The sequence below is a fragment of the Silene latifolia genome, chromosome 11 (genome assembly GCF_048544455.1).
Source record: "Silene latifolia isolate original U9 population chromosome 11, ASM4854445v1, whole genome shotgun sequence".
NCBI lineage: Eukaryota > Viridiplantae > Streptophyta > Magnoliopsida > Caryophyllales > Caryophyllaceae > Silene > Silene latifolia.
This window is the reverse complement of record NC_133536.1, coordinates 176,809,892-176,822,982: the sequence shown is the minus strand read 5'-3', so window position 1 is coordinate 176,822,982 and position 13,091 is coordinate 176,809,892.

The window sequence follows — 13,091 nt, the reverse complement described above, 5'->3', positions numbered from 1 at the left end:
ACTTGCTTTTGCTTAGATGGGCTGTTGAGTCCCCTCACATTCTAGAAACCGATGTTATGCATCACTCCCAGGGGGGAGTAATGCACTACCACTTGTACCCACACCAACTCTTGGAGGATTATTCACTAAAACACTTCCAACACCAGATTTTTTGGCAGCATTGTTAAGAGCATCCTGGAATGTGTACTGGCTTAGATGAGTAGTAGCTTTACCAGCACGTATAATATCTTGCCTGCTAAGAGTAGTAACTGGTCTGAGAGGAGGCTGGCCATATTTACCATCCTTGGACCAGGTGACCTGCAAATTATGCTGAATTTCCTCAGGAGTCTTAGAGACCGCAGGAGTAGCAGCAACACTCACAGGAGAGGTCACAGGTATAGTTTGAGGCACAACCACTTTCTGTTTGGGTACCCATTTCTGGTTGGTAGGAGCAGGTTTAGTAGGCACTTTCTGCTTTGGTTTTCTGCAGGAAGTACTGTGGAATATATAGTAGTTTTGTGGAATATATGGTTATGTATTGGATTTTGGCTCGTATATCTTATTTTGGAGTGTGTATTAATGAGAAAAGAGAAAGAAAAGAAAAAAAATCAGCCTATGAAAAGACGAAAAAACCGTGTAAAAAGAAAAAAAAAAGGAAAAAATGGCTGAAATATATTTTATACCTCTCGTGCTTATTTATACTTTACGAGGTACATTTATTATGGATTCTTGTGTTGTATATGCCAAATTATAAGGCATTGAGTTATTTATATGATCGGAAGAGCGGGATGTATTTTATTATGGTCTTGGTTAGGTTCTAGCTCGGCTATTTTACCTTCACATTTCCATATTTATTTTGCCCCTCCTTACCAATTGAGCCTCACATATCCATATTATGCAATTGTTCAGCACGTGATAGTCCTTGACCGATGGTTTTGCGTGTGTACGGTGACTGAATCATTACTCATGTTAGTTAGCGTTACATGTTGTGTTGGTCGCAGTCTAGGTGAGAGTCTGCAATTTCTTCTTTCTCTACACACATATTCTTACTTACCATTTGCTTTGTTGAGAGGAGTGAACCGGGAGAGTCCATTATTTATGAGTCGTGCAAGGTCGAAAGTACATTTTATTTCCAAGATATGCATAAATTTCGTTCGCTTTGTTTTGAGCCGCAGTAGCTGAATTGCGCATTAAAATGGTTTAGTATTGACTTGTAGCTAGCTCTGAGATTTACTCCTTTCCCTTAGGTCCTTATTAGTTGCATATAGTTTGCTTGGGGACAAGCAAATGTTTGGTTTTGGGAGATTTGATGCGTGTATTTTATATAAGGTTTTTACCTCATTTTTACACGCATTTCTAAATTATTTATGTAGCATCTGGATACAAATACCCCCGAATATTCTACTTTGGTTCGTTTTATGTAAATTGCAGGAATAAACCAAAGAGGAGCTAAATCGAGCCTTAATTCATCCCATTTGCATGCATTTACGGAGAACGAGGAGTTGAGTCGGAGCTTGGAAACTACCAGTTTGAGGTGCGCATAGAAGAAAAGAAGCTAGGCAAACAAAAGAAGAACTTCAAATTACTAATGCCTACTTTGAAGAGCTATATCTCGTGTTTTACGATAGATATTCAGGTGATTCCAATTGGAGATGAAAGCTTGTCCTCTTAGCTTTCCAACGCAACTGGAATCGCCCTTTTTGCCCAATTAACAAACAAATGGCAGCCATTTGAAGTTCAGTGCGCGAAGCAGGAATTGTGTGTTGGAAAGTACTTGATCGAGTAGATTTATGTTCGATCGAGTCCTTTTTCTACTCGATCGAGTGGTTTAAGCTTAATTTAACTCAATCGAGTGATTTAAAGTTACTCGATCGAGTGGTTTTGAGGTTACGCAGGATTAATTAACCCGTGTTGGGCTTAATTTCGGGATAGACTTTTGTTTTCCTATTTAAAGCTTTCATAATTAGGTTAAGGGATATATCTTAATATACATCTCTTTGTTTACATCTCAACACTTTGCTACGATTATTGGGGATTCGGATTTGGCTTGCTACGATTTCCGATCTACAACTTTGTAACCGTAATCTTTCCATTTTAATTCATTCTTGTTTCTTTATTGCTTTTATTATTCCTCTATTTAGTTATCATGTCTTATGTTATTAGATTAGCAATTGCTAGTGTAGTATTCCGAGCCATGCGTAGCTAATTCCTGTAATATGTTATGACTAGGGAAACCGTGGTAGGAATATGTTAGGATCGACATGATTAGATTAGTTTTGCGACAAGAATTGTATTAAGCAATATAATTGTGATTAGGTTGAATGAATGCATGCAGTAGACCGATTAATTAGTTACCCCCGACCTAGATCGAAAGATTGGAAGGGAAGGCTTGCTTAATTACAATAGGTGATACCTAACTAGGGCGAAAGCAAAATTAGTGAGACCCTAAGGCGATTAGAGACCGAAAGGGTATAATCGTAGGTTTAAGGACCGAAAGGTGACGACTTCGCTCTTCTTATCAATAATTTAATCGACTCAGTTGACCCGATAGTGTAGTTGCCACGGTAGACCGATTCCTAGCATATTTTCTCTCTTATTACTCTGCTCTTATTTTCTCGTACTCTTTCTCTCTTTGCTTTAGATTAGTTTTAGATTAATTACAATCAATCAACCCCCGTTACTCATAGACTAAAATTAGACAGATAAATCTCATTTTGCCTCCCTGTGGAGATCGACCCTACTTACCGCTAGCTTCCGTTAGTTGTACTTAGGTTTATTTTTGATACTGCGACGACCGATATCATAAGGCAAGCATAATAAATAAAGAATATAATTCACATGACTAATAAGCATGAGATCAATCATGTTTATATAATAAGAGAAAAAAGATAGAATAGCAAATGACCATGTCATGGGCATATTTAAATAAGTAAAGTAAAGGAAAGAACATAGATACTGTTAGTTAATCACAAGCACGATTTCCAATGAAATATGACATAGGCAACTATCAGAATTATACAAGACTAATACTTGAGTCATGTGAGGTAGATAAACGAGTAGTCAATTATCCCAATACATGTAGTTAAAAACCATAGCCATTACTTTGGAAATCTTATAACAAACATTGCACGGGATATGGCTATTAATGTCACATGCGCACTTATGGCTTGCATCTCACCATAACAATGGATGTAAGCATCAATCCAGGCGATCATATCGCAATTAGAAGGCTTGTATCTTACCTCTAGTGTCCGATAGGACCAAGACTCTTACACTCAATTAGTATAAGACGTAACTCTTGCCTTGAATGACATATGTCAATAACTATAACCAAGTAAGACCTCTACTACTCATTAGATATAATTGCTCTGTTAGGACGACAATAAGGATCACAATGACTCAGTTCTATTCTAAGTCTGGCCAGACTCTCGGTAAAGGACAGTTCCCGATTCGACATGCGTCAGGACAGTCCGCATCCAAGACTCGAACGACAGATCGATAGTCGAGTACCCACATTTGGCAGAACGGTCCAAAAGAGGCGGAAGAAATGAGTTAAACCCATACTTGGCAGATCGGCACAAGTAGGGCGTAAAGATAAGTCAAGCAAGAAGGCATAGCATTATGACATTTTCACCAGAATATGACACATCTCAAGTAGTTACTTAAAATAAATTACTCATACTTGAAATATGATGAAAACATGAAAAGAAGCAAGTAACAACCCATAAGTGAAATATACTATGCCATTTCATTCTCTTATAGCATGAATAAACATTATGTGTCATATATACATGTTACTTAAGCATAGTATAACAAACGATAGCAAACGAGTTAAGTAATGCGAAATACTAGGCAAAATGTAAACAAACCCAAACCGAACCACATTTAAGCTTATCAAACCAAAATCGATGTTTATCATGTTAATGAGACATAATCAAGGGATCCAATGATAAATAAGTGTCAACACACCATACACAAGCATTAGAGTCAAGGTTAATAAACATATCCATCAAGAAACCAAAACCCCAATTCAAAACAACAAGTTTAGAACTCAATTAAAATGAGGGTCAACTTCAAATGATCATAACTCAAGTTATAGACATTCAAATGAGGTGAAACCCATTGGAGGTGATATATTATCCTTTTACGGTAGGTCATAAGCCCAAAATGAACAAGTAACGAAGGAGTTATGACCATTTTACAAAAACTGGCCCAGGCTGTGGCCAAAGTCGATCGACTACTTGCACCAGTCGATCGACCAATCATCACTAACACATAAAAAGTCGACCAACTAAATCTCCAGTGGATCGACCGCCTGCAAAAGACATACGAAATTCCAGCAACAATTTGACATCCCATTTCGTGGCTATTACCAACAATTCTCAAGCATGAACAAGACAGAATTCACCCATGTAAACAACGCAATTACAATAATAAATCCATGGCTTAATTAAACATGTTAACAAGGCTTATTTAAGACGGATTGTAATTAACATATGTAAACAAAAGACAAGCAATTTCTTCACACAAACATGGGTATTATTTAGAAATCCAACATAATCAACAATAGACATGAAAATTCCATAAAGGTTCACACTTTATCCAACATATGACTAAAACACAACATTTAAACACACAATTTTGACATAATGTCGATTAAACTATCACCGTTATCTTTTTTCTCTTCAAAGAATACACTTCCGACTCAAAACTACTTCGGGTTGTCCAAGAGCACACCTAAACACAAATAAAACGATTTAGTCAAGCAAAAACGTGCCCTATATGCATGGCCAGAATAAGGGGAAGAGTAAAGTTGGGTTATTTCTTACATGAATGGATGGAGAACGAAAAGAGGTGAAGATAGATGCGAAAATCACTTGATTCAGATAAGAATTGAGCAAGATATGAAGGTTTTAGTGAAAAATGGTGGTAGTTGGAGAAATGGAGGCAAGAAGAAGGGAGTTTGCCAAAATTTGATGGTAGGTTGAAGATGATAGGGTTTTAAGTTGTTATATAGGTTGAGGGAAAAAAATAAGGGAAGTCCCATAGTTATCTTAAGCCCAAACTCTCATTTTAAGTCGATTTTACACTAGAAATACGTCTCGAACCTACTACAAAGTTGACGGATATTTGATGTGACTCATATTGTCCACATTTAGTCCCCAAACTAGCCTCGTTACTATGCTTTCTAGTGCTTATTAGGGTCGTTTCTTTTCTTTAGTTCCCTACTTTGCATATTCATTGAGGTTTTGTGTCCTTGGTAGGAGTGGATTGCTAGCCTTGCATTTATAGAGTAAAGTGGAGCTAAATGGAGTGCATCTAATGACCAAGCATCAAGGAGGAGACCCTTACTAAAGACCTAAGTGAATAAATGAAGTAGAATGAGCAATGATGAAGACCCCCACGACCTCCCAACGATCCCCACGGTTCCTTAGGCAGTCAAAGAAGAAGAAGAGCTGATCAAAGATCCGAGTGTCTCAAGCCTCAGTCCGGGTGTCCCGAGCCAAGGTCGGGCGTCTCAAGGCTCAATCTGGGCGTCTCACCTTCAGGTCGAGCAGATCCCTAGGCAGCACGAGTTTGCTTCAATGTCAATCCGGACAGCTCTCTCTAGGACTTTCAAAACACTAATCTTCTTCTTAGGGACGTAATCGTCATTTAAGCCCTTAGTTAACCTAATACTTGTACTTAGAATAAATACCCCATTGTGTTAGGGGATTAAGAACCAAGTTATAATTTAGCATTAATCAAGTTTAGATATTACTAATCAAGTTGTAATCACTCAATTTAATATTAATCAAATCTTAATTTCTCTTTAATCCTTCAAGTGTTCTTAGTTTTAGTTGAGTAATTTGTAGACTATTTGAGGTTTATTGAAGACTTGACAACTCTTCATCATTCATCAAGTGTTCTTTTATTATTCTTACCTTATTATTTGGATCATCCTTAAGTTGGTGTAATTCCTTTTACCCTTGCTTAATTAATTATTGCTTACTCATTCATCATGTTTAACTTTGCTAATATGATTGACACCTTTATTAGCATGTTTACCATAATCATGAGTGAATAGTCTCCTAGCTAGGGTTAATGGGGGATTAGGGGTACTATAACATGGGAGTAGATTCATACTTAATCTAATATGTTTTCATAAGATTGTTTGCTTCTTGTAGTGTCAACTTATGCACATGTTATGCTTGATAAATTGCTTGATTGAAAACCTTGTATGCATACATCTGTTATCTATTCAACAAGACTTGTAAGATATAAACTAACTTGAGTCTTGTTAGACCATGCATAAAAGTGACTAGGAAGAAACTAAGTCGACTTGTAGGTGTTGTACAGTCTTGACCAACTCGGCTCCGGGACCCAAATCTTCTTAGGAATTGTAAGACATAAACTAACTCGATTCCACTACAACAATAATTTGCTTGCAACTATGTAAACACGTTTGTATGATCACCACCATGAATCCCCTATAAACCCATGATACCCTAGTGCCTTAATCTATTGTTTACTAATCCCTACTTTACTTCCTTGTTTTACTTTCATTACTTTACATTTCATTGTTAAGTAGTGTAGTTTGTTACCTCAAAACTCAACCCAATTTGTGACACCCTAAGACATAGCTTTCTACAACCGATAACTTAATTCATTACCCGTCCGTTGGGATCCGACCTTTACTTACTACTCTACTAAGAGCGGTTTGTTTAGATTATAAATATTGTTTTGATTGGCTAGCTTAGACAACAAAGTTTGGACCGAATAAAAAAAATGGCGCCGTTGTCGGGGACGGTGTTCAATTGAATTGTTATCATTTGTTGTTTTTAGTCGTGTCTTTCTTAACCTTGAGGAAGTCAAATTCCTCAAGTTAGTCTCAATTGTTTTTTAGTTGTTTACTTTTTGCATGTCCAGGAGATCACAAGGTAGACTTTTGCCTATTGATCCCGAGATTGAAAGGATCTTGACCAATATTAGAAGAGTTGTTAGAGGAACTTCAACAAGTTCGGGTATTGGAGAACTTGTGGACATTGGTATTGTCCAATCGGATAGTGTTGAGTTTACCAACCCTTTTGCAAGAGAAGGAGAGGAGAAACCAATTCAAAACCAACCACAAAACCAACCCACAATGCCTAAATTTTCATCTCATTCCGTACCAACGAGGAGAACCTACCAAATGGTACTCCAACACCACCTCACTTAACCGGTAATTTCATTGCCAAATCCGGATTCATACAATTAGTTGAGAGAAGTCAATTTTGAGGGATGCCTAGTGAAGATCCTCACTTACATATGGAGACTTTTTGTGACTATTGTGATGCGCTCTCTCAAACCGGAGTGACCCAAGACCGAATTCGGTTGGTGTTGTTTCCTTTTTCCTTGATCGGAACCGCAAAGCAATATGGTTAAAGAGCCTAGACAAGGCTACCCTTGTTATTGACTCATGGAAGAAGTTAGAACTTGCCTTCTACAAGAAGTTCTATTGGTCAGACTCACTTGGAGGTTTAGTTTCCGGTACTTGTCGTTAGGAGCACCTAGACCAAAACACAATTTATAACTTCACAAACAACTCTACAATTAGTAAAGAGGCAAGTCAAGGTCGGATCCCAAGGGACGGGAATTGAGATGAGATTTTCAATTGCAACTAGCGGTGTCTAAGGGTGTCACAATTTGGGGTTTGGAGTAGAAGATCACTAAACTAAATAACAATGAAAGTAAACAAGCAAGATGATTAAAAAGGGATGTAAATAATTGATAAAAGGCACTAGGGTCTCATGGTGTCATAGGGGATTCATGGGAATTGATCATACAAACATATTCTTAAATTATAAGCAAGCAATTATTGTTGTGATGGATCGAGTTGGTTTATATCTTACAATCCTAGGAAAGTTTGGGTCCCGGAGCCGAATCGATTAGATTGTACAACACCTACAAGTCGACCTAATCTTCCCTACTCAACTATATACATGGTCTAATGAGACTCGAGTTGGTTTATGTCTTACAAGTCTCATTGAAAAGATAGGTGATGGGTAAAAAATGCAAGGATTCATAGGCTCGCATTTCATCAAACATAACATGTGCATAAGTTGAGATCACAACAAGCAAGAAAATAAACTATGAAAACATATTAATTTAAGCATGAATCATCCCCCATGTTGGTTTCCCCTAATTACCCATTAACCCTAGCTAAGGAAACTACTCACTCATTATCATGTTGAACATGCTAGCAAGGTTGTCAATCATACCAACAAAGTGAAACATGATGAATAAATGAAGATAATTAACAATAATTAAAAAGGCATTAAGAGAATTATACCTACTAATGATTCCAATAATAATGCAAAGAATAATAGAAGTACTTGATGATTGATTGGAAGGTTGTCAATCTCCCAATAATAACCTAAATAATCTTCAATTACCCAAAACAAAGGATGAACAAGAGAGAGATTAAGGAAATGAAACTTGTATTAAAACTTGATTAAATGTTGATTACAAGATTAAAGAGAGATTTGATTGATATTAACTACACTAAATATTGCTAAGAAGAACATGCTCTTCTAATTAGCATAATGGGGTATTTATAGTGGGGATTAGTTACATAGATTAGGGTTTACTAAGGGCTTAAATGACGATTAAGTCCTTGAAGAATCGCCAGTCTCTAGGGAGACTCCGGTCTCCTTTTCGCCGGTCTTAGAAAAATATGCGCATCCTTCCTTGAAGCTTGTAGAAGCCGAAATGGCTGACAGACAATCCGGGCGTCCAGGGCACGGGACGGGCGCATTCTGGTGATTCTGGACGGGCGTCCAGCTAGGGAAAACGGGCGGATTCTGGGTGTTTTGGACGGGCGTCCACTGGGGGAAGACGCTCGGATTGTACCTCTTGGATGGGCATCTTGTGGACAATCCGCTCGAATTGTCTTACAACTACTTTCCTTCTTCTTTTCTTCCTTTTTCTTCATAGAATCCTTGAGGATTTCCTTAGGGATGCAAGGATCTTTTCTCATCATTGCCTATCTACTATAGTATGTACAAAGGCCTTCTAATCTTGTCTTCTCTTTGATGCCTGGTCATTGAATTCAATCAATTTAGCTTCATTTTGCCATGAAAATGCAAGGTTTGCACTCCTCTCCTACCAAGGAAACAAAACCTCAAAGAATATGCAAAACAAAAGACTAAAGACAATAAATGACCCAAATATGCACTATAAAGCATGGGAACAAGGCTAATTCGGAGACTAAATATGCTCTAATTATGGTCACATCAAATATCCCCAAACCGAACCTTTGCTCGTCCCGAGTAAAGAGGTGACAAAGACTAGGACCATTATTTAAACTAACCTAATAGCATAGCCGATATGAGATAATTAGCGGGTCTCACTCCGCCCCTTCAACTCACAACAAGACAACCATGAGGTAGGATGCCTTCTTGCAAGGCAAGGTGGGTCTTGCCAAAATGGCGACACATCCAAACATTAAGCGCACAAAATTCAGTAATGGATGTATCTACAAAAGAATAGCCACTTTCCTCATCTAAGTGGCGGAAATTATCTACAAGGGAAGCAATTCAAGGGTACACACTCCTTCCTAGATATGGTTTCTTCAAACTACTAAGCCTAGAAGGATACCAATAAATCACCTCCAAATTGTGTCAAGCTAAGGTACCTTTGTCCTCAATCGTTAAATGCTTTTGTCAAGAATAGACTCCCTATGGTGTTAGAAACACTGGAGAATCGTGGAATTCCCCCTCTTGCCTAGACAAGAAGAAGGGTCGTCTCTCTCTACCATGCACAAAAATGGATACGATGGATAAAGGGATCAATAGATATTTGAGTTTCATTTTGGGAGTTCGCTTTTGTTTTTGTTTTTCCCCCCAATTTCTTGTGGCATTTGACATTTGATAACACTTTCTTTTGCCATTTCTTTGATTTTTGGCTTTTCAGCACTTGACAACTTTTCAAATTTTCTTTGCATTTCTTTTTGAACATTTTTAAAGTCACCTCATATGTAGTGAGGGTGCCTTATTTTTGAAGCATTAGGAGTCTATTTTTTCTCCTCTTTTCATTTGATGCATTTTGCAAACTTTCTTTCACTTTTCATTTAGTTTCTTTGAACTCAAATCAATTTTTTTTTGTGCCCATTCCATTTGATGACAAAAAATGTGGTAGAACATGGATGATGGATGCATGCATGGTTTCAAGGGTCATCTTGGAATAAACGGTAGCCAAGGAGTTATGACACCACAAGGTACTCTTGACTATGCCTTAAACCATGGGTCAAAGGATACTAGCATGACACATCCTAGGGTGTTTTACAAGTATTCTAACAAGCAAAGTCTTAAGAAGAAAAAGCATCTACTCGGGCCTATATACACTTGTCAAGCTTCCCAAGTAGACGGTTTCGCAAAATTTTTCTAACATGCAACTACATGCCATGATGCAACTAACATATAAACATCCTTATTTTAAATGATTCTACCAACTAATATGCCATATAAACTAAATGCAAGCCCGAAATTCACATTGTTACACCGTATCAATCAAAATAAAGCCACATAGTCATTAACATAAAGAGGAAAAAGGAGATTGGAAAGATCATACCATGCGGTCTTCAATATCCTCATGTCTCGGATGTAGCGCAGTCGATCAATGTGAACAAGGGTAGAAAAAATACAATATATACAACAATATATACAAGTCTACACTACAAAGGAAATGAACTTGTTTTTGGATTTTCAAATTTTTTCAGTTTTTTTGATTTTTCGACACTTTTTGTTTTTTTGTGGGTTTTTTAATAAACATTAAGTTAGAATTTCCCATCCCCACACTAATATGGGCATTGTCCTCAATGGCCAAAATGATGGAAAATTATGAAAACATGATGCATGAATTCTATACTAAATGCAAGCTATACTAATCTACACTACATGATGCATGGGTTTTTGTTTATGACGGAGAGCATAATTTAGATTACCTCCCGTTGCGTATGCATGTACTTCCCGAAACCGAGATAGACATTATTTCTAATGTCCTAAAGTATGTGGTAGTTCATGCACACAAGATGCAATGCATGAAACTAAATTTGTTATTTTGGATTTTCAAAATGGGAACAATGAAATAAGAACACCTCAATGGGGCCGAGGTGTTACTCCTCTATGTTGCTAGGACTTTCCAACTATGATCAAGATAAAAATAAATAAAACAAAGAAAGAAGTAGACAAACCTCAAGAGGGTAGGAGCCTCCAAAGCTTGCTAGTCCTCCATCATATCATCATTGTCATCATTTTCCTCCATAGAAGCGGACTCATCACCACTTCCCTCTTCACTTCCTTGCTCACTTCCTTCACCATCTTCATTGGCCTCTTCTTCTTCATCTTCTACCTCTTCATCAACACCCTCATTATCATCAACCTCATCATCGACATTCCCATCTTCACCCTGTCTTTCACCCCTAGATGTACTTTGAAAGAAGACTTCCCTATCCGCCCAACTAGGCAAAGGACATGAAGGATCAAGTAGTCCTTGCCTAGCTAAATGAAGGAGGGGTGGATATTGGGCCAAGTATGCATCTACTCGATCATTGTAAGCTTGTTTATGCATCTCTTGCATAGGTAGAGTCATGAAGGCATTGCCCACTTCAAAATCTTTGAGTTTGAACTCTTGATATTTGAATGGATAGGGTGGTGTGACAATGGAGGAGGAGGGCTCTTCAATTTCGCCTCTTTGTTGACGGATGATGTACTCGGCGCTTTTTGAGAGTGGAAGTAGGTAGTTTGTTCTATGAGCACTCATGCGGCATATCTTGGAAGGCAAAGTGAAAGATCTAGCATCATTGGTGAGCCACCCATATTTGGTGTCAAGAGGATTATGGTTGACCCACTTGTACTTGTTAATCATGGCATCCATGTCAATGAGATGACCCCCTCTTTTCGCCACATAGGTGTTATCCTTGTTGAAATTTGGATCAAAGTACTTGGCCAAGAGAGTAACTAGACCTCCATTTACGATAAAAGCGGTGCCTTCCTTACCACAATAAACATTGAGCCATCTTTCCACCAAAAGCCTTAGAGCATTGTAAGGCTTAGTGAATTCCCTTCCAACATTTAAGGCCGACTCAAGTAGAACAAAATCGAGCTTTGTAAAGTGATTAGTGTCTTTTCTTGCAATTATAGTGTTCCTGATGACCTTGCGCCACACTCTAATGCCGGATGGTGGACTAATAGAGCGCGACAAGCATGATAGTTCTCAAATTTCTTCCCGGAAATCGCCTCCCAAATAGGAGCGGGGTAATATTTTTCAGGCTTCTTATAATAACGAGGTGTATCAGTAAGACCTAATGCTTTACTCAAAACATCAAAGGTGATGCGCCTATTCACATTGACAAGGCGAAACTCAATATATGTTCTAGTCTCTACCTTAGTCACTTTCAATGAACTCAAGAATTCCAAGGTAAGGGAGGGGTATGTCAATTCTCTTGTAGTGAACAATTTTCCCAACCCTATGGCTTCAAAGAAGGCTTTTGTTTGTTCAAGGACACCCAATTTGTTCAAGGCATCTTCACATATGAATTTGGTGGGTAGAATGGATTTCTTAGCATACTTGACAAATGTATCCCTATGGGAGTTAGAAATGAAAATTACCTCCGGATAGTTTGATAATTGAGCAATTTCTGGAGTTGTTGTTGTTGTTGCTTCCAAGGGAGGATTTTATTGTTGTTGAAGTTCCAAGTTTGCACTAGCAACCACCATAGCCATTGAAGCTTTCTTTGCTTGAAGGCATTGTTGCCTTTTTGAGAGTGCCTTTGGCTTTAGTGCCTTTGTTGACCCTTTTGTTCTTGCCATTAATGATTATACCAAGAAAAGATCGAAAATCTTCAATTTCCAATTATACCCAAATCGATTTTAAGATGAAAGGATTTGCCTTTGTATTTCAAAAATCGACTCAAAGGTTGAAGATTTTGTTGCTTGGATTGATTATTGTTGGAAAAGGAGTGATTAATTGTTGTTGTAAGGAAGTTTGGATTTGATTTTGTTGAATTTGGTTGAGGAAATCTTGTTTTTGGTGATGGAGAGGATGAGGGTTTTGGGGTTTATGGGTAGTGTTTTGAATGTATGAATGAATGA